This window comes from Ceratotherium simum, chromosome 9 (assembly GCF_057802395.1).
Source record: "Ceratotherium simum simum isolate JZ-2026a chromosome 9, ASM5780239v1, whole genome shotgun sequence".
NCBI lineage: Eukaryota > Metazoa > Chordata > Mammalia > Perissodactyla > Rhinocerotidae > Ceratotherium > Ceratotherium simum.
The window spans coordinates 35581073-35603396 of NC_141908.1; the positions used below are offsets into that span (position 1 = coordinate 35581073).

At 34.5% G+C, this 22324-nt stretch overlaps 1 protein-coding gene across 10 annotated transcripts in view; it reads left to right on the forward strand.

Annotated features, from left to right (window-relative positions):
• The window catches only part of GALNT13 (polypeptide N-acetylgalactosaminyltransferase 13), a 919989-nt gene that overhangs the window by 459888 nt on the left and 437777 nt on the right, over positions 1–22324 (forward strand). For 9 of the 10 annotated variants that reach the window (XM_087435225.1, XM_087435227.1, XM_087435224.1 and 6 more), the window contains one exon: positions 16920–16990. The gene's annotated coding sequence lies outside the window, so the exon portion shown is untranslated. Of the gene's footprint in view, positions 1–16919; positions 16991–19579; positions 19669–22324 lie in introns of all 10 variants that reach the window. The other variant, XM_087435226.1, reaches the window with a different exon arrangement.

The following is a 22324-nucleotide window of genomic DNA, read 5'->3' on the forward strand; positions in this document are numbered from 1 at the left end:
GCTACCTGCATAAATGCAGTTCAAAAATTCTGACTCATCCCATTACTAGCAGAATGACAAAGCGCAGTTACATAGCCTCTATGGAATTTAGTTACCTCATCTTTAAAATGGGGGTAATAGTAATAATAGCTAACACTATTTAACCCAGGTCTCTAATTGGGCGTGAGAGTCTCTAAAGTACTTTACATAATATTAGCTCATTTAATTCTCACAATACTAAGAGCTAGATATTTATTTTCATGCACTTAATAATTGTAACTCCTTTAAAGGGTTGTCATGAGAGTTGAGGTGACATTGCATGTAATACAATGATTATTGTGCTTGGCATTTAGCAAGGGCTTAACAAATGCTGGCTATTATTAGTGTATCTCCTCTTTCAGGGTCCTCTACTGGCATCTAGTGTGACAAGTGCCTAGTAAATCTGGCCTGCTTAACCGATTTCCGAAATAAAATTCTGAGACCTGGAAGAGTTATTGTAAAGAGTAACTGCAAAATTGGATCCCAGGAGACAATAAATAAATAGGAGTCAAAGATAGGACTGCAGCCAAGCAAAATAGAAGCACAGTAAAACTGTATTAGTGAAATATTTAGAAATCTTATTTAAGAGAGCAGAGAAGGTAAATGTGTGAAGGCAAAGATATATCTTATCATGATAAATATGACATCATAACACTGTACAAATTGTAACCAATTCTTCACACTGAAAAGCCACTTTGCAGAAAGTGCATCTAGCTTAGAAAAAGGGTGGTAAGCTTCTTCTATACTCTTTTACTTTATTTGGAAAATTCCAGCGTCACTGCTGATTTTTGTTAGGTGTTCTTGGTTAAGTTGAGCAGTCATCCTCCATTTTCCCCATAGTTCTTTCGATCAGCTTTGACTGTGTTATTTTTTCTTGTGGATAATCCTTAGGGAAATTGAAAGATGAGTGCCTTTTTGGTGTGTAAATACGAAAAATGGTAAAAATTTTAAAACGTATTGCTATCCCAGCTTTAGTCTCTGAATGAAAAAGATGAAACATGGTTATTTTTTGTCCTTTAGAGACATAGACTTCATTTTTACTGTGTGATATCTAGTTGTTTTCAATGATTTTTATAAATGCTTAATTGGAGATTTTCTGTTTTTTTATTTAGAAGAGCACATAATTTGAAATAACAAATTGTAATTGATTTCTCATTTAGAAATATTTGATTTCCAATTCTCTTTTCTTATCATATGAGGAAAATATGTTGTTTTGAACACTGATAGTTTGTCAGTTCCTTCACAATAATTTGTACAAATGATAATTATACATAAATAAATAAACTGCTGGTGGGAATCTAATGATGCATCATGCTGTTTTTGATTTATTTCTGAATCATTTGCAGACTGTTGAACTGTACCAGGACTAATTGTTTAATGTAGCCTACAACTTTCTCAACTCCAAAAACATGTTCAGTAAAATAGAATATTTAAAAAAAAATGATAAAGGACTAATTTATGTTATGTTTTGTGAGATTTTATTATGTAAGAAGTGGTTTTATAGGTTATTAAATACTGTATGGGTTTTATCAGTTTAAAAATCCTTTTCATATTACAAATAATGAAATTATTTAAATAACCTTTTACTACTTTTCCTAGTGTGATTCAGTTTTCTAGTGCTGCCTAAAAATAATGTTGGGTCCTCAGCATGCATTTGCTTAGTACTCCTGTTGCCTCCCATCCTGAAATTTTGTGTGCCACTTGAATATGTTTTAGAAGTGATTAAAAAGAATACTTTAGTATAAGCTTCAATAACCTTGTAAAGAATTTCTACATGAGAAATATTTAAAAATCAAGCAATAACTTCTGTCATGTCTGGGAACCATGCATGAGGTTAACCATTTTCAACCGAGGTTACGTTAAGTCACAAACAGACAGCTGGTTGATTTTCTTGTATTATTGCATCTATCTGCCAATATATTACACTACCGGTAATTATTATTATTATTTTTATATATATATATTTTTTATTGATGTCATAATAATTTATGACATTGTGAAATTTTAGTTGTATATTATTATCTGTCAGTCACCATATAAATGTGTCTCTTCACCCCTTGTGCCCACTCCCCACAACCACCTTCCCCCTGGTAACCACCAAACTGTTCTCTCTGTCCGTGTGTTAGTTTATCTTCCACATATGAGTGAAATCATGGGGTGTTTGTCTTTCTCTATCTGGCTTATTTCACTTAACATAATACCCTCCAGGTCCATCCATGTTGTTGCAAATGGGACAATTTTGTCTTTTTTTGAAGCTGAGTAGTATTCCATTGTATATATATATATACACCAGATCTTCTTTATCCAATCATCAGTCGAGGGACACTTGGGTTGCTTCCATGTCTTGGCTATAGTGAATAATGCTGCAATGAACATAGGAGTGCATAAGCCTCTTGCAATTGTTGATTTGGATAATCAACAGGTTCTTTGGATAAATACCCAGTAGTGGGATAGCTGGATCATAAGGTATTTCTATTTTTAAGAAATTAGAAATTTTAAGAAATAGAGATTTCTATTTTGAGAAATCTCCATACTGTTTTCTGTAGAGGCTGCACCAGTTTGCATTCTCACCAGCAATGAATGAGGGTTCCCGTTTCTCCACATCCTCTCCAACATTTGTTATTTTTTGTCTTGGTGATTATAGCCATTCTAATGGGTTTAAGGTGATATCTTAGTGTAGTTTTGATTTGCATTTCCCTGATGATTACTGATGTTGAACATCTTTTCATGTGCCTACTGGCCATCTGTATATCTTCCTTGGAAAAATGTCTGTTCATAGCCTCTGCCCATTTTTGATTGGGTTGTTTGTTTTTTTTGTTGTTCAGTTGTGTGAGTTCTTTATGTATTATAGAGATTAACCCCTTGTCAGATATATGATTTGAAAATCTTTTCTCCCAGCTGTACACCACTTGTGATTATTTTATAGTATAAAATAGTTCACTGAGAATTAACTTTGTAAGTTTACTTTGTGAACAGTTTTCATTTTATTTAGCAAGTGCTTTGAAAGTCTATAACTCACAAAAATATTTTCTTTCATTATAAATATAAAGCCAAGATGTAGAAAGTTTAGCAGTATGATTGATTTTGCAATGTAACACTAAATCAAAAATGTGTACTGTTTCCTGTCATAGGGCAGGGCCAATGCCCACTACTTGTGTGTGTGTGTGTGTGTGTGTGTCCCCCCGTGTGTGTGTCCCAAAGGGCTTCTACTGAAAGTTCAGTTTTCATTTTTATGGGTTCCCTCTGTATTTTCAAGTGTGAACCTCCACAATGTTGTGCTTGGGCACCACTCAAGCTAAATATAAGTTACTGATTTTATTTTACGGTAATTCAGATTTATACTTTACTTTTAGTTGCTTTATTCACTATAGAGTTTGTTTTGACCTTTTGTTTGACCAAATTAAGTTTTGGTCCAGCTTCTTAAAATTTCTCGATCTAAAACCTCATTTGCAGTATAACTTTCTTGTCAGATTTAACTCAGTAGTTTTGAGTTTTTAGTCAACCTTAAAACCTTTCATACACCCTTTCACCCTGTCACTCCTCCCCACATTAACACACCCTAAAACTCCCACATTTAGTCATTTTTAACTGTTATTTTCTATCTATTTTTAAATCATATATGTATTTAGTACTTGCCATGGAAAAATTTTATGTGATTTTAATCAAGTTGTGTTATCTACGTCTGTATTTTATTATAATTCTCTAAATACCCATGCACTTTTAATTAGCCAAAGGGCTATATCTCACAATAGCATGCTATATAAAATTGTGAGCCAATAAAGCATTGCTACATTTTAATACAGAAGTGCACTTCATTGGTGCATTAAATGATTCCTGCTTGAACAGTCAGTATACATAATCAATTAATAAATCTGGCCAGTGGTTTTGGGATCTACTTAGTTTAAGGCACTATGTAAATGCAAGATCGGGTGCTTCCAAAGTTTCATTAAGAGGCTCATACTTACAGATGGGTTTTCATCAATGGGTTCATGTTCACTGCATGCAATTACTGGGTGCTTTTGCAATTCTAAAACCCTGGGAGTCCACTAGGCAAACCCCTTTTTTCTGTGTGTCTGCACTTCTGCTTGCTTTCTGTCAAGTCTCTGCCTCACTGAAGTCTCATAGTATTAAAAAGATGATTTTCTCATTCCTGGTCCTGAGGATTATTTCCTCATTCAGAGATGAAAAACATCTGCAAAATAGAGCTACATATTTTCATAAGGCCAAGCCATTCTATCAAGAAAGGCCTCTTATACCATAAACAAGTATAAACATCATCTTTCTATATGAACATTACAAATTTATGAATCATAAGCACATTACTACATATTATTATCTTGTAGAATTTTTACTTTTTCTTCTCTGTTTTTCAGCGAACATGTTCATATTTGTTATTCAAGGCTGTATTTTATAGGAAAATGTGTGCCTCATTTGTTCATTTACCACTGTGTGGGGGCTTCAAGGAGAGTCAGATTCTCTAGAATTCTGTCTGATGATATGCTTGGCTGATTGCCTTCAAGCAAGTCATTCAGAGGACTTAAGAATTCTGATGTCACACATCATGTATTATTCTCTGGGGTGAAATTCACACTGCTCCCCAATTTCAAACTTTTTCACATGTTACTTTCTCAATCCAGATTCACACCTTCTACTTATTAGAAATTTCATGAACTCCTACCTTTTTGCTGACACCTCTATATAGATCTCCATCTGCAAGGCCACTTGTGCTTATTGGAATGACCAATGCCAACACCGATGACAACAAAAAGGAAGGAAGGAAAGAAAAGGAGTGTGTACCCCCAGACTGATGCTGTGTCGTGGTTGGCCTGTTTCTCCTCCCTTCAAGCATCTGTAATCCTGTGGCATCTTGTGCCTTGGACTGCTTCACTGACCTTGGCTTTTAGTGCTGTGAAAGTGGAATAGGGCAGAGCTTTCCTTTTCTCTTCTAGTAAGTCTCAGGAGTGAGATCTGGTCATTGGCGTTTATTCTTTGACCTGTAGCTGTGTTACCCCTTGAAATGGAACTAATCAATGAGTTGTCCTGCTTATTAATGCTTATGGAGTATTCAATGTAAATATTTATATTTTTGCATGTTCCTATAGTTTGATGAGTCCTTGCTTCTGTCCTCCTAAATTGTAGATGTATATCTACATCTGTCTGTCTCGCGTAGATGATGAAATCCAAGAAGGCAGTCCAACAAGGTTCTTTTTGTGCTGTACTTAGCAAAATGCCTTACACAATTAAGTCCTTACTACATGCATTTAATTAGATTGCACATGTACAGATAGGTCCCCTGGGTCTTCCAAAGCAGTAGACGCTACTTTGGAAAGTGACGCAGGCCAAAAAGGATTTAGGTCAGTCAAATTTTTATCTGGCTTTCTCAATAGGATGGTTGAAAACGTCTTTCCACTGTGCTGTATTAATGTCTTCCTTGTGATTTTTTTCTTCTCACATTCCATCATCAGCTAGTCAAAGACTGTGCACTTTATATACTTCTTGTCAAACTCATTGGATATTTGAAATAGCAATGTCTTTATGATTTTCGCTAGAGGGGCCCGAGAGTTCTGCCACTTCTGTCATGTATAAGAATTTGGAACTCCTTTCCTTTGCAAGGGATATGAGTCACAGAGTTTGAGATTGAAAGGGATCTTGAGGGGTGATCCTGTCACCCCACCTGCCCTCAGTCAAGGTTGTACCTAGTCCAAACCCAAGACTGACATGTTTCTCTAAATTAAAGCTATCCCACAACGTGTAATCCATTATGTACTCCACTCCACATTGCCAATAGAGGGGTCTCTCTAAGTATAATTCTAAGCATATAACTCTTGGGTGTCAAAACTTTTGAAAGCTCCACAGGTTAAATTTCAAATTCTTTAGCATATCATTCAAGACCCTTCATAGAAATTTATCCCAAATGACCTTTGCAGCCAGAATTTTCCCAAATTTCCAAGGCAGAATTATTCTGTTCCTTTTTTCTGTCCCCACAGCACTTTGTTCCTATTGCTGTTGCTAACTTACACCATGTTATCATAGTTGTGTCCTCGTCTGTCTCCTATTTTAAATTATAAGCTTTTTCATAATGGAGGCATCACATTCTTCATTGTTCCCCTGAGGCCTACCAAAGTCCACGATATAGTTAGTCATTCAATAAATGTCTTGCAATTGTTAAATATTGATTCAGTAGGATAAAGGGCTATGAATGTAATGATGCTCTTTTGAGTGAATCTTTGTGACACTCCTGGTGTCTTTTTCTGGGATATGATAGGGATATAAAAATATTAACATAATCTATCCCAGAGATAATCGTTACAAATTTATCAAAATAGTGGGTTCAAGAGAGTGCTTAAAAACCATTTAATTCCAACAGCTAGCCAGTACTTGAGGTCCCTTTCAACATTTCTGGAGAATGGACATTCAATTTCTTCTTGAAATTGGCTCTTTGGCTCCTTTGGCTGTTTCTTGGACAGCCCATTCTGTTTTGGACTCACAGTAAGAGAGCTTTTCCTTGGGCTGAGCTTAAATTTGATTCCTTGTAACTTCTCTTATTGGTCTCAGTTCTGCTTTTAGGGAGCGCACAAAACAATGTTAAACTGCTTTCCACACTGTCAGTTCTTCACATAGGAACAGCATTCAGGTTTCTGCTATATAATCTAATTTAAAGACTGAATGGCCCCAAAACACACTCGGGGTGTGTGTATGTATATATACACAGACATATTATATATGTATACACACACACATATATATATGACATCTGTGTTAGTACACATATCAGCAACTAGCCAGAAAACAATTGGAAATAGCTTTAATTGGAAATAAGATAACTTGCATGATAGGAGTAGACACAGAGACAGAAAAATAGAGAGATTGCCATATAACCAATTCACATTCTGGGCAGTATATGTTCATATATATAATTTCAGATATATAAATAAATAAAGGATGTCAGATTATTGAATTATAGTTCCAGATTTTAGACTCCAGGATGATCACATTTTTCTGGTTATCTTATTGCTATGCAAGAAATTATCCTGAAATTTAGGGGATTGAAACAGCAATTTATTATAATCTCTTATAGTTCTGGTGTTGACTGGGCTCCGCTGGGAGATCCATCCTCATTTGGTGTCTCTCATGTAGTTGCCATCAGGTGGTGGCTGGGGCTAGAGTCATTTAAAGGCTGGAAGAACTGGATGTCCAATATGGTTTCTTTACTCACATGTCTGATGCCTAAGTGCTCCTCAACATGGCCTCTCTCTCCAGCAGAGTAGCCTGCACTTTTTACATTGCAGCTGAGGGCTCCAAGAGGCAGAAAACAGAAGATGCTAGGCCAGTTAAAGGCTACTTCTAGAACTGGTACAGTATTGCTTCTACCATATCCTCTTGATCATAGGAGTCCTAGGATCTGCTCAGATTCCAGGAAGTAAAGAAATAGCTTCATTTCGTGATGGGTGAATGTCAAGGTCACATTGCAGAAGAGCATGCTGGATGGGAGATGTTGTGGCCATCTTTGGAAAATACAACCTGCCACACTATATATTTGGATGGGATAGTGGAGTAAATGATAAACTTTCAATTTTAACTTATGCTCAGAAGTAGTAAATAAATATGTGATACATTTAAACAATGGCATAAAACATGGAGAAAGCAAAAATATTGACCATAAAACAATATAAAACTAACTCATATCCCCTATCTAAAGTTCATCACATATTCACACTACTTTTCTAATTGGATCTCATGATTTGAAAGGCTCCATTTCTAAATTTAGGTTTAAAGATGTTCAAAAGAATCGTCATTCTTTTTTTTAATAACTAGTATCTAAACAATCTTTAGTTTCTGGAAATTCATTTTTAATGCATAATATAATCTCTCCTGCTCCTGTTAAAGCTATTTCTTTTCTTTCTTCTTTTTTTTTTTTTTGTGAGGAAGATCAGCCCTGAGCTAACATCCATGCTATTCCTCCTCTTTTTGCTTAGGAAGACTGGCTCTGAGCTAACATCTATTGCCAATGCTCCTCCTTTTCTTTTTTTCCCCCAAAGCCCCAGTAGATAGTTGTATGTCATAGTTGCACGTTTTGCCCTCTAGTTGCTGTATGTGGGATGCAGCCTCAGCATGGCCGGAGAAGTGGTGCGTCCGTGTGCGCCTGGGATCTGAACCCGGGCCGCCAGTAGCGGAGCGCGCGCACTTAACCGCTAAGCCACGGGGCCAGCCCTGTTAAAGCTATTTCATTACTTGGATCTAATTTCAAAAATAACCCTTCATACAATTAAATATAATTAAAGTACTAAATATTTCCTTTTATGAAATATAAATTTCTGAGTCATTTTTAATGTATCCTAATTTCCTAGATGTTAATTCTTTCCATTTCTCTCCTCTGAACTCCTTCAGAATTTTTCTTCATTTTAAGTGTGATTTGACTGATTTTAAGTATCATTTAAGTATGATATGAATCCTAATATTTGGTAATATATATATGCTGGTCAAATAATCATTAAACCCATGACAGAGAAATGTTTTTTTATTCTTACCTGCAAATTCTTAGATAATATATATCACTGAGAAATTGTGTTCATTGTATATCCAGAGTGGCCTAAAGAAATTAGTGCTTTATTTTTCTCTCACAAAATATGAAGTCTTGATGTTGGTTGTCCAAGTCTGATGAGATGGCTCTGTAATGTCACCAGGGATCTTGGATCCTTGTAGCTATTCTAAGATTCATGCACTCAAAATAGCTGCCAGAGTCTCAGTCATTCTATCTACATTTCAGGCGGGCAAAGGCCCAAGAGCCTAAAAGTGCACATAGCAACCAAAGGAGGAGTGACTAGATACTGGGGAGGCGACTAGCAGGTCCAGCCACATCACATCAAAAAAGTCACGTTTTATCAACTTTTTGACGATTTCAACTTATTGCTTAATTATGCTTCAATTTTGTCTATACTATGCTCCAGCTCTTTTCATGCTGAAATTCTGCCTGATTTATAGCTGTGTGTTTGCTTCTTACGGATGCACTTTGTTGCTTTTGTCCCCTCTGAGTTTTTATACTAGTATTCTTTCTTTCTTTTTGGATTATAACATGATATATATGTTTTGCGGAAGATTTGCAAAATTAAGAAAAGTATAAAAAAATTAATATTATATTTTTCATCATTCAGAAATAACTATGAACACTTTGCTGTATAGTCCTCTAATCTTCCTGAATTTTATACATATATGTATAGTGTAAATATATGTGCATGTATTTATAATTATTTACACAATTGCTGCCTTATTCATCACATTATTTTAGAAAGTATTTATTTTGTTTTAAAAATATAAATTGAAGATTTCTATGTATAAATAAATACTATTTGAGACATGAGTTTTGTGACTGCGTGCTATTCTATCATCTGCACAAACCAGTTTGTTTAGTTGATCTCTTAATTGTTAGACACTCTAGTTGCTTTTAAGGATTTACAATTATAAATATTATAAATGACACTGATGAAGTTCTCTGAACAGGAATATTTGCCTGTATCTCTAATTAGTTCTTAGAATAACTTCATGGAAGTGGAATGGGTCAAAAGATAGGGGTATGGAAAGGAAAAAGTAAAATTTCTACCTCTATTTTCTAGAGACTAGAAAATAATGAAGTGAAAGATATAAAATATGCCATGATTTATAGTGTGTGTTTGCTGAGAGTGGGGTGGAGTGAGTTAGGCAAAACTGTTTCAGTTTTTATCTCAGAGGATGGAGGAACCAATATTTTCTCTATCTCTTCAGGTAAATTGGAGCAAGTGATGAAGGAGAAGGAATTCAATTCTCTTTACATAGAGAGGTTGGTGAATGTTTGGAAAGGTCACTTTGCCGGTTCCTTCAACATTCAATGAGAAAAAGATGAAATAAAATAAAGGGAACAAAGAATAGACTAAGAACCCACTTGCGTTAGGAAACAGATCTTGACTTTTCCCCAACTGAATGAATAGAGAAGAGAGATGGATGAAACAGTCTTCAGTTAGAGAATGCCACAATGTAGACACTGTCTACAATGTGGACACACTGTCAAAAATCAAGGGGCAAGGGTGTCCAGGAACTTGGTCAAGGCATTACCTAGGTATTTAACCATGGAGTCTAGATTAGATATGGAATTATGCAATGATGTAAGTTGCCTAATAAACTTCAGGAGAATTACTTTTAAATAATGTACAATATTCAGGACATCCCGATTTGTCATGCTTTTCATGATTGAAATTATCCTAGGATTATTATTATCAAGTCATATTTACAATAGGAAGTGTGCAAGGGAGTTAGCTTAGAGTTCTTGAAGGCCAAAGGAAAATGGGGGAGGGAGGAGAGAGAGAGAGAGAGAAAACATACTAGCGATGACACTAGAAGTTATAGATTAATCAACTTGCTTTGATATCTAGGAAAATAGAAGAATAAATCAAAAAGACAATTGATTTTCATACACCTCAAAGAGCAGAACAAATGGGGTAAAAACCAACGTGACTTTGAGAGAAGTAAATCACTCTGAGTTAATCTAATTTTATTCTTCTGACACAATGACAGGACTTAAATATGAGGGGAAGCAAAAGACTTCATATATCTTCACTTTAGTAAGGTTTAGTTGTCTCACACTATGTTCTTATCAACCACTAAAGAAAACGTAGTCTTGTGTAAAGGGAGGCATAGCTTGTTATTTGTCATTGAATCAGTGACCTGCCAGGGCAGATCAACTAAAATAAGACTCCAGAAGGGTTGATTGGGTGCTTATACTAAAATTTGTATTAGTCTTCAGAATTTAAGAATACAAAACATGAATCTACAGACTAGGGAAGTTACTAAAACTGTGGGAATTTGCAAGAATCCAAAGTGAATATAGAAAGAAAGAAAGGTGGCTGAAGTAGGTTGAAGATCAATGAAAACCATTAATTAAAATGGCATTTAAAAAGTGATAATATCTAATGTAAGAAAATATAAATGGTAATACCTAGTGTAAAAAAATGGTACTGTCTAGGCATTCTGACACATTGTTATAAATTAGAAATGAGACCTGGTATTGCTGCTTGGATGATTCAGGGGGATATATAGTGTTTCCTGCCTTTGCTTGCATCACTTGTCATGTGATAGTCCTCTTGTATGTTGTCAGTTACAAGACTGTAACACCTTTACATCTATTTGTAGGTTTTTTCTTTCCTTAGGTCCTGTAAAATACTTGACTGTTGCTTTGTAAAGAGATAAGGAATTGTGTTAATTCCTCCAAAAAGAAATAATTATTTTATTAAGCTGCTCTGTTTCCATGCTTTTCCATATAAACAATTTTTTATTTCAATGTCACATTTTTCAGTAACCTCTTTGAAGACATTTTAAAAGGTAATTAAACTCAACATGTATAATACCAAGAATGCATAGAATTCAATTCAAGATATGACAGTATGAAGAGGCAACAAATACTATGTTACAACTGCCACTGGCTATAGTGATTGTGAAATATAGCCTGATTGTGGGGTTGTTCACATATGACAACTGTGTGCATCTTTGTTAATAAAATATAGTTTAACAAGTCTTAATAGCCTCATGCTGTTTGATCCAGCAATTCCCCTTCTTAGGTATTCTATCCTAAGGAAACAATCATGCTATGGCAGAAGATATATACCAAAGGACCTTTGCAGTGTTTTTTATTTTTTTGGTAACAGATATTGATAACAACTTATATATGCAAAAATTACAAAATAAATGATGGCATGTATGGGATATCAATCAGTGAAATTATTTTGCATTGTAAATGATAAAAAAACATGATATTGCCACAGAAAGAAATTCACAAAAAGAGAATCTAATTATAAAATAGTTTATATGGCATAATTCTTGAAATAATAGTCTAGAAATAAACACAGAATAGTTATTCATATTGTTTTAGGAATTGAGTGACTTTATTTTTTTATGTTTCTTTTTTTCTGAATTTTTAACAAAAGAGCTTGGTAATTTTGATTTAGAAAAGCAGTTATATAAAGAAAAACCACTTCCATTGATAACTTTTTCTTTGTTTCCTTTAATTGCTGATGACTTATTACTTTTGTGAATATCATTTCATTATTTAACTTTACATTGCTAAATTTGCTGAATATAATATTGTCTGTATTATTTATTTAAAAATCTAGAGCTAGATTCCACATTTATTTTCATTCTTCTGTATTTTATATATTTGATATGCATATATAAATTTTAAATATATACCTATTTAATATATAAAGTATATATAAATATATAAAATACAGGAGAACTTATATATATATGTATATGTATATCTGGCTTTGTTATTTTAGTTGTCCAAAACATTGGGCAATGATCCTGATTTATTTTCTCACTTCTTAATTTTTTTCTTGATTTAAAAATACTTCATTGACTTATCTGTTTGACTATTTTTCTGTGATCCTAAAATATTTCAATGAAAGTAAAACGTTTATTTATTTCTACCTTTTTTCTCTAGTTATTTTTGGTATAGTTTCAAACATACAGAAAATTTCCAGTTATTGTACTTAAGAACCCTGAATACTCTCTCTCCAGATTCATTAGTTGTTTACATTTTGCCTCTTTTGCTTTATTATTTCTGCTTACTGTCTCTCTTTTTCCATGTATATATGTGTGTGTGTGTGTATATCTATACAAGCACATATTGTATAATTACAATATGTATATTGTATATATACTGTATATACATGTATATATGTACATATACATATAATTTTTTTTCCTTGAATCATTTAAGAATAAGTTGCAGATATCATGCTTCTTTATTTGAAGTACTTTAGTATGTATGTCCTAAGAATTAGGACATTGTCCTATATTACCACAGTGCAATTATGAAAATTAAGAAATTCATTATTAACAAAATACTATTATGTAACTCAGTGCATCTAGGATCACATGTGCATTTGGTTCTCATGTCTTTTAAATTTCCTTTAATCTGGAACATTTCCTCAGTCTTGAATGACTTTAAATTTGACATGTTCAGGCCAGATATTTTCAGACTTTCCTCAATTTGGGCTCAGGCCAGATAATATTCAGACTTTCTTCAATTTGAGTTTGCCTGATATTTCCTAATTATTGATTCAGGTTATGCATTTTTGGCAGATATACCACAGAAGTGATGTTGTGTCCTTCTCAAGTGCATCATACTTGGCAGCACGTCATGTGTATTTGTCCCATTATTGATGATGATGTCTTTGATCATTTAGTTAAAGTGGTCTCTGCCAAGTTTCTCCATTGAAAGTTACTATTTCCCCATTGTAATTAATAAGTGATGTGTGAGAAGATACTTTAAGACTGTGGAAATACCTCATTCATCACCACACTTTCAGCTAAAAGTGCTGATCCACGGGTGTTTTCTTGACTGAATCAGTTAACTATGATGTTTGCTTAATGGTGATTTTCTAACTCAGTAGTCCATATGTATTTGTCAGGTGGCATTCTATGCAAAGGAACAGTTTTCCTTTCTTCCTTATATACTTTATGCATATTTTATTTTCTGTAATGAATTTTAATTCTTTCTGATAATTATTATTTTGATTTTCCAGTTGTCCCAGATTTGACTGATGAGAGCTTCTTGAAGCTGGGGCCTATGTCCTTTTGACATATCCCCATCATTTTTATTCTTTTTATTTTATGTTTTTTTTTGCTGAAGAAGATTCGCCCTGAGCTATCATCTGTTGCTAGTCTTTTTTTTTTGTGAGGAAGATCAGCCCTGAGCTAACATCCATGCCAGTCCTCCCCCCCCCCCCTTTTTATTTTTGCTGAGGAAGACTGGCCCTGGGCTAACATCTGTGCCCATCTTCCTCCACTTTATATGGGATGCCGCCACAGCATGGCTTGACAAGCGGTGCATTGGTGCGCACCCAGGATCCGAACCCGGGCCGCCAGCAGCGAAGCGTGCGCACTTAACTGCTATGCCACAGGGCCAGCCCCCCCCCCTTTTTTTTTAATGTGAGCCGCCACCACAGCATAGCCACTAACAGACAAATGGTGTGGTTCTGTGCCTGGGAACTGAACCAGGCTGCTGAAGCAGAGCGTGGCAAATTTTAACCACTAGGCCATTAGGGCTGGCCCTCCACATCGTTTTTAAATGCCTTACTCCCCCCTAGAAAAAATGTTGCCACCTTGAATTCCATGTACTTTTAAGTCTCCTCCCTGTGTCCATGTTCTCATATGCCGAGATAGTTTTTCAATATTTTCACAGTTTCGGTGGACTTTCTGAGAGTGAGTTTTGTGGCACTCTTAGGACCTTTGTTTTCCTCTTTTCCTCACAGTTTTTCTGGACCCCTTAGATCTCTGTAATATATATAATGGGAGCTTGAAAGATAGCTCTGTTAGAAATTGGTGTTTAATTTTCTGTTTACAGGTAATTTGACATTTTTATTATTCTCCAACTTCCAGTTATGCTGAAGGTCTCGGATTTGTGTGTTTTTATTTGTTTTTGTTGGCTGTATATTTTTTGAAGGATGTGTGAGGAGTTTCAGATTTAGGTGGCTGCTATTACTACAACTACCTAGAATTCCAAGTCCATGTTTTTTAAGCATTCTACAAAAAATATTGATATTTCAAGTTATTTGCAATATGCTATGACGTAACCCGAATTTGTGGATTGCATAGCTTTCCCTTTAGTGGTCAGTGTTCTCTTCATCCAGTTCATTTAATTAAATTGAAGAGTTTTTGCTTCTCTGTCATTACAATTATTTTATCAAATGGTACACCTATCAATCCAGGAAGTATCTCTCTGAAAGATGTGTCCATGGTAAATGTAAAATCATTATTTGAGATCATGAATTCCCTTGATTTGTACCAATCAATTGTGTTTGTAAATTTCTGCCTTAGCTTTAAAAATTATCAAATATATATTTAAACAAATGGAAACATAAGCCCTTGAAATTTAAAAACATGTATATAGATTAAAACAAGGTACCTAATCGATAACACCTGATTGTAAGAAGCCAGTGAAATGCGTTTATAAGCAGTTGCTTCAGCTAATGAAATAAGCCTTTTGAGCTTAATTAAGGAAGTCGTTCCTCCAGTTTCACAGCAAAGAGGTCTGATTGTAGTTGGTAGGTAAGGATCAGGAGCAAAACACTCCAGTGCTTGAAAATGGCAGAGGAGAAGACAGGTTGCAAAAGTGGGGAATAGGTGAGTGCAGAAAGTATGTCCCATCCAAAAGGGGCGCCCATTTCTCTGTTCTCTGGAGGTTGTGAGCCCAGCCTTACAAAATCTTCACTCTTTCAAAAGAGTTAGAAATGAGGATTCTTATGAGAAATCTGCTTTTGAATTTTTAAAATATTTTTAAACCATGGGTTGGATAAACAAAACATGTCAGTAAGCCAGATTTGGTTATTACACCCTGGTTTGCAACCTGTACTCTGGGTGCGAGGTAGGGACTAGCAAGTGTTGTAGTGAGAAAAATTGGGGTCAGAAAAGCTGATTCTGAGCCCAGGATCACCTCTTATTAGCCATGTCAAATTGGGCAAGTCATTTGATTAGTGTCAACTTTAGTTCTGGTTGCCTATGAGGATGAATATGCTGGAGCATGAAGAAATATACAGGTCTGCTGCTTGTTATAACTTTATAATTCTATTGAAAGTATATGTAAACATAAATTTGTTATCTTCTATGAAGTTCTAAGTTTTAACCTTAGAAAAATGAAATTTATTAAAGTACATAGTTTCTTAAGAATTTCTTGATTTACTTTTGACATTTAACTATAAATCTGTAATTATATCTAGTTTTCTCTTGTTTGAGAGGCTTTGTGTTGAGCGTTAGGAAAATCATTCATTCCTGTTCTGGGTAGAGGCCAGGGCCATCCTGTTATCTCCCACACACTAGAGGAGGATAAATTAGACTCGCAACTCAGAATGCCTGTTCTGCTTGTTGAACTGTTGATTTGGTTACAGTTGGTTTCAGTGAACACGAAAGCACACCTCCTGTGTTAGTAAGCTGGTGCTTCTGCTTAGTACTGTAAAGAACCAAATCTCTCTGGGCAGAAATTCTGTTGGTCACTGAGAACTAGTGTTCCTCTAAAGATGCTTGCCACTTAGGGGAATTTTTATTTGTATTGTCCAAAGTGTGTTTGATCTGTCTGAAACAACACATTGTACTTTAAATGGTCACTTTAATTATCATTAGGTTGTGTTTTGTTTTGTTTCTTTTGAGCAGTTCTTTTATAAAACAGTATACCCAGTCGCATAAAATCCATTTAAGTTGAAATATTTTGAGTTTTGAAATTAATGTGTTTTTCCCAATACCTCTCCTATAAAACAAATTAATAAAATCTGATTAAATAACTTTCTCCTTGTAATTGACTTTCTGAAAGGGAAATGGATGTTTGTGTATTTTTGTGAGGTGTGCAAGTGGCGTGCCTGCCTTTTTCTCAGTGCGTGGTTTTCAATTAGAATGAAATGCAATTACAAAGTGAATTGGTGCAATTCTCTGGATAAATCAAGTAAAATTCTCTTCTAACTCAGTGATCTTCATATATCAGACAAAAGTACATTTTAAAAACTTGAAATATTTTAATAACCATTTCAAATCTCCAACTAACTTTATTTACAAATATCTCATATTTTTAAATTGCTTTTATGTTGTTTTGCCATGTTCTGGGAGTACTGTGTTTCTTGCATATACTTCTGAAGCCAATGCGCAGACTCTTCTTACCTCTTACTTAAGAGTGTCCTCCTTGACTGATGTGTAGAATATCTGCATATAGTTGGGAATATTTCTGTTCATCAGCCCATTATACTTTGCTAGATGTACAATCTGTAATTTGCAAAGCCTTATTTCAGTATGTTAAAGTGTGTAGTGTCTAAGTTGTGTTGGTCTGGACTAGTTTTTCTGTGACCTTGGCAAATTGTTTACTCTTTTGGATTTTTTTCTTTTCACAGATGCATTTTGTGAGAGTATTTTGAGGATGAATGTTTGCAAATCATTTTGAAATTGCCAAGCGCCACATACAGTAAGTAATGTGTATTTTTATTTTTCCACTCAATTGCAGTCATGCTGAATGAACTTGGCAGACAGTCATAAAAGAACACATTTCTATTTACAGTTCTTGATATTTGTGAATATTGAGGCAACATGTATATAAAAAATAAAAATTCGATGAGCTATTTGCTAGTCTGAATTAAGTTGTATAATTTCAAGATTTCTAGTGACAGATTTTACTATTGTTCTTTGTACATAACATAATATCTCACTCATGTTTAAGTGAGATTTTGTTTCCTCTTAATCACAAGTTGAGAAGAATGAAGAAAACATTAGTGTTATTAGCCAGTGTTGGTATGGAAATTTTAAAAAGGAGTATTAAATTAAGTATTAAGTTTGGCTGAGTATTTTTTTTTTTTTTAAAGATTTTATTTATTCAGTTTTTTCCCCCCAAAGCCCCAGTAGATAGTTGTACGTCATAGGTTCACATCCTTCTAGTTGCTGTACGTGGGACTCGGCCTCGCGTTGGACGGAGAAGTGGTGCCTCGGGGCGCTCCCGGGATCCGAACCCGGGCCGCCAGAATCAGAGCGCGCGCACTTAACCGCCAAGCCACAGGGCCGGCCCTTGGCTGAGTATTAAAGTTTGCTGTGTATGAGGAAATTTATATGAGTTGCCCTTAATTCTCCCCAAAATGTTTTAAGATCATTATTTATATTCCCATTTTATAAATAAGAAAACTGAGACCCAAGAAGTTTTAATACTTTGCTTAATATCTATTCAAAGTGATGAATCTGGGCTTTGAACACAAGACTTTTCAGAAAATTTTGCCTCTACCAATAACTTAGAAAAGTTAAATAACTTTTATTTAAGAGCCTGACTACTTAAGAGTTCAAACATATTTTGATTATTTCTTTGGATTATTGTTTTGTTTAAACATTATCCAGAAAATGTTGCATGTATTTTTTTTCTGTGTTGTCTATCATGTCATTGCTTTCATTTTGAATGATGCTTTCCAATGCCTTACTTGGACTGTTTTGAACTAGTAGGAAATAAGTGAAAATGTAGATTCTGAAAGTTTATAAATCACCTAAGTTATTCTTTGATAAAAAGTGTTTAGAATTAGAGTTCCTAAGTTCTCTAACAGTCTTCTTTAATTCATTAAAAAAAAAAACACACACAATTAAATGCTATCATATTATTATTTTAGAGTTGGAAGTGACCATAGAATCATAGAGTCCTAGCCTCCACATGCTCACATTCCTTGTTTGATGAAGTGGGATGATCAGGAGGACAATTTTAAAATAGAATTTTCAAAAAATGTGGAAGAAATGATGGTAGCATTGATATTCGTACATTGTCTCCCAATGTAACTACTTCAAAAAAAGGTGGCATAGTGCAGTGGTTTAAGAATTCAGACTCTGGATTCAGACCGCCTCACTTTAAATTCTAGATTTGTCATTTATTAGCTGTGTGACTGAAAAAATTACTTAATGTCTCTTTGAAATGGATGTAAAATGAGGAACTACATCATTTGTGGTGTGTTAGCACATGTAAAGTATAGCACAGTTCCAGGTACACAGTAAATTGATATTGATATTTGAATTCAAGTGTGTTTGTTAATAAGCATCATAATTTCATAATCATGTCATATAAAGTACACAGCAGAGGTACTCGGTGAATACAATTGGTTGATATATTCAAAAAGAAACTAAACTTAAGCGTTCTTTATAAACAGAACAAGATGCTTTTAGTTGATGCCTTTACTTCTTTGAGCTTTTATTGAAGTAAACTATTTGGGTAATCAGCCTGTATACATATGGTATGTAAAATGGGCATACATATATATCCTATTGTGTGTTGACTGCATACCTAGGCTGAAAGGGTCCTTGTGTGCTTTTTGGAGAAAAGAGGGGGCAGTTGTCAAGTGCTTGTGGGGTCTGAAATGCTTATTTTGAAGGAGACAGTGCAAACTTATGGATACAACATAAAGAAAATAGTTGAAATGATGGTGAAATAATTTGAGGAAACAATCTCATCTAATGTTTTATTAAACAATTCATGGAAATTAAGTGATGTGGACAAGAAAACAATATTTATTATTTACTCTATCCCACACATTTTCATTCAACATCTCAGTTAATCTAGGCAATAATATCATGAGGTAGATATGTTATTATCCCCATTTTTCATATGAGGAAAGTGCACCATGGAAAGCTTAAGTCTATTATTCTTGGGAATGAAGCTTGAGGCTGATCTAATTCTAAAGCTTTTCTTTATTCTCTTAACTTGGGTGTTAAGCACTGAAATTCTGTGGCTGATCTAACTTTCTTTTATTTGCGTAAAAACACTCCTCCCAAACCTTAGATCATATGTATAAATTCTTTAGTAAATAAGTAGTTGATGACTGAATTTCAACTAAAACAAATGACAATTGCCTTATATTAAGTGTTGATAGGACCCCTCAGCAATCCAAAACTAATTGTGTTGAAAAAATGCTGTTTGAGTAAAGAAAACTTAAAAAATAAAAAAGCTTCTTCCCTAAGGTCAGAGACCGTGTCTGATGTTTTTATGTCTTACTTCTCAGAATTTGAAGTGACTGACCACACCTTTTTCTTGCAGTCCTTCAGCCACTTCATACAATGCAGAGAAGTTTGGAATGAAGAGTTCAGCTTGACTTAATCATTCTCCTCCCTATTTATCATCCTCAGGTGTGTCAGCATTCAGGGACATCCTTTACAACACATTGGCCACACTGATATTTTCCCTTTTCAACTCTATTGTGACCTTCATCTTCTTCCGTTTCAGTCATCCACTGATCCCAATTCCTTTACGGATCATTTCTTGAAACACACCATCAGCAACATTTTACCTGAGGGATATTTTCAGTCTTACTAGTATTTAAAATATTATTGCTCTAAAAGTGAATGGGTCAAATCTTTTGTGTTCTCACATTGCTCTTGGTTTAGAGAGTGAAGGACTTATAGGATGCTTCTACTTTCAATTTCCAGATTTGGTCTCTGAAAGACAAAGCTAGTGATTACATTTAATTCAATAAATATTTATTGCTTGCTCCTATAATATGAGAGCCAGTGTGCTAGTCAAGTACTAGAGAAAGTGGGAAGGAAAGACAAAGATGACTCTCAAGAAAATTCTGTCTTCAATCTGAGGAAATAAATTAGACATAAATAAGGCAGAGGATATGATATTAGGATATGGCATCATGAGGATAGTCTAAAGCAATGAAATTAATAAAACCATTTCAAATAATTTGAGAAATAATAAAAAGGCTATATACATGTGAAAAAAATAAAGCGTTAGAGGAGATTTAAGAAAGGAGATTTAATTTTGAGCTACATTGGCTCCAGATTTCATCATGATGATTACATTTGCGCTAGACCTTGATGCAGCTGGAAAATGTTAACAGAGAAGTCAAGGAAATGGTATACCCAAGTTTAGAGGTGAAGAGGCAACCTCACATTCAGTGAATGTAAACTGATTAGTTTGACAACAGAATAAGTTTCTTGTGTTGGTTTAAAAACAGATAACACTGGGAAATAAGGCTGGAGCTAGGTTGTAGGTAATACTAATAATCAGAGTAATAAATTTGAATTTAATTGGTAGGCAATTAAAAAAACAAAGAGAATGTTTTGTGAGGGCCAATCCCGTGAACAAAAAATTTATTTGAATATTAGTCTGGTGTTGTCTTTACAGTAGATTCCAGTTGGAAGACTTGTAGACAAGGAGAACAATTTGTAGGAAAATGTAGCAGCGTAAGACTGAAGGGATGAGGGCAAGGCCTGAGTTCGTAGCAGTGGTAATAGAGAGGAAAGAACAGATGCAGGTGAGATGTTGAAGGAAATAGCGTCGGGGAGTAATAATAATCCTTAACACTTATGTGGCATTTACTATGTATTAGGCTCTGTTTTAAATTTATTATTTAATTTAACCTTCAAACAACCCTGAGAGGTAGACACTAATGTCATCCTCATTTTGCACGAGAGAAAACTGAGGCAGAATTTAGCTAAGTAAGTTGTTCCAAGTCAAATAACTAGAAAATAACAGGGCTGATACTTGAGCCCATTTGGTCAAGTTCCAGAGTCTCTGGAGTTAACTACTGTACATCAGTCCTCTAAAAAATAACTGAGATTTCCAGGTTGACTGAACTGGAAAATGATGTTACCAATAGTCAGAGAAACAGATTTTTTTTTTCCAGAGATTATCCCTCCTTTAGTTAAGTCTTTGGGTAGGGAGAAAAATCTTCTGACCTTTAGGGAGAAATATCCCTTATGGTTAATGATGAATCGCTTGTATACATTCACTTCTGTGCTGGGCAACAGGAACAGTGTAATTTATGATATTGCTCAATTATAAATTAGAATAGTAAATATGTCATCTTAGTGTGATTTGTCTTCCTTCCTTCGCAGAGCTTAAAATGAAACAAGGATAGAGTGCTAAATTAAAGATTAATATCTTGGGTCCATGAAAGACCAATATTTTAGACTTAGTTTACCTATCATACTAAACAATAATTATGACAAGGGAAAAAACTAACACCCAGCATAGAGAGCATCTTTCTTTTTCTATATTGGAGAAGTAGCATAGTGTACTGCTTAAGAGCATGGGCTCCTGAACCGTACTGATGTATGAGTTCAGATCCCAAAATGAGGCGTCTTTAGTTATGTGACTGTGTCAATTGTGTAAGTGCTCTGTGCCTCAGTCTCTTTACCTTTGAAATGTGATAGGAATAGTACCATGTCTTCTGAATATTATAAAGGTTACGTGAGATAAAGCACTTACAGTGGTTCCAAACACGTGGTAAATTCTTAATAGATGTTATATTCATTGAACTTTATCTCATATATCGTAATTTTTAATTTATAAAATTAAATTACATAATTATTGCCATTTTAAGCTTTTTTATTGTGAATTTTTATGCATTAAGGGCACAAAACAATGATTTTTAGAAGCAAAGACCCATGTAACCATCATACGGATCAAGAAATAGAACATTTTCTGCATCCCAGAAGCCCCACTTTATCTGCCTCCCAAATATTACCCCCTTCCATCAATTCCCTGACAGATAACTGTTTTATGACTTTTGTAGTAATCACTTCCTAGCTTTTCATTATTGTTTTAACATTTTATCATGCATCCCTAAATACAAAATTTTAGTTTAGCTTGATTTTTTAATTTTGAATTTATATGTGTAATAATCATACAACACACATTCTTTTGTATCTGGCTTTCTTTCCTGAACATATATTTCTAAATTTCTTTAATGTTCTTATGTGGTTCATTAATTTTCATTGCTATGTAGTATTCCATTGTATAAAAATACTATAAAGTATTTGTCCATTATATTGT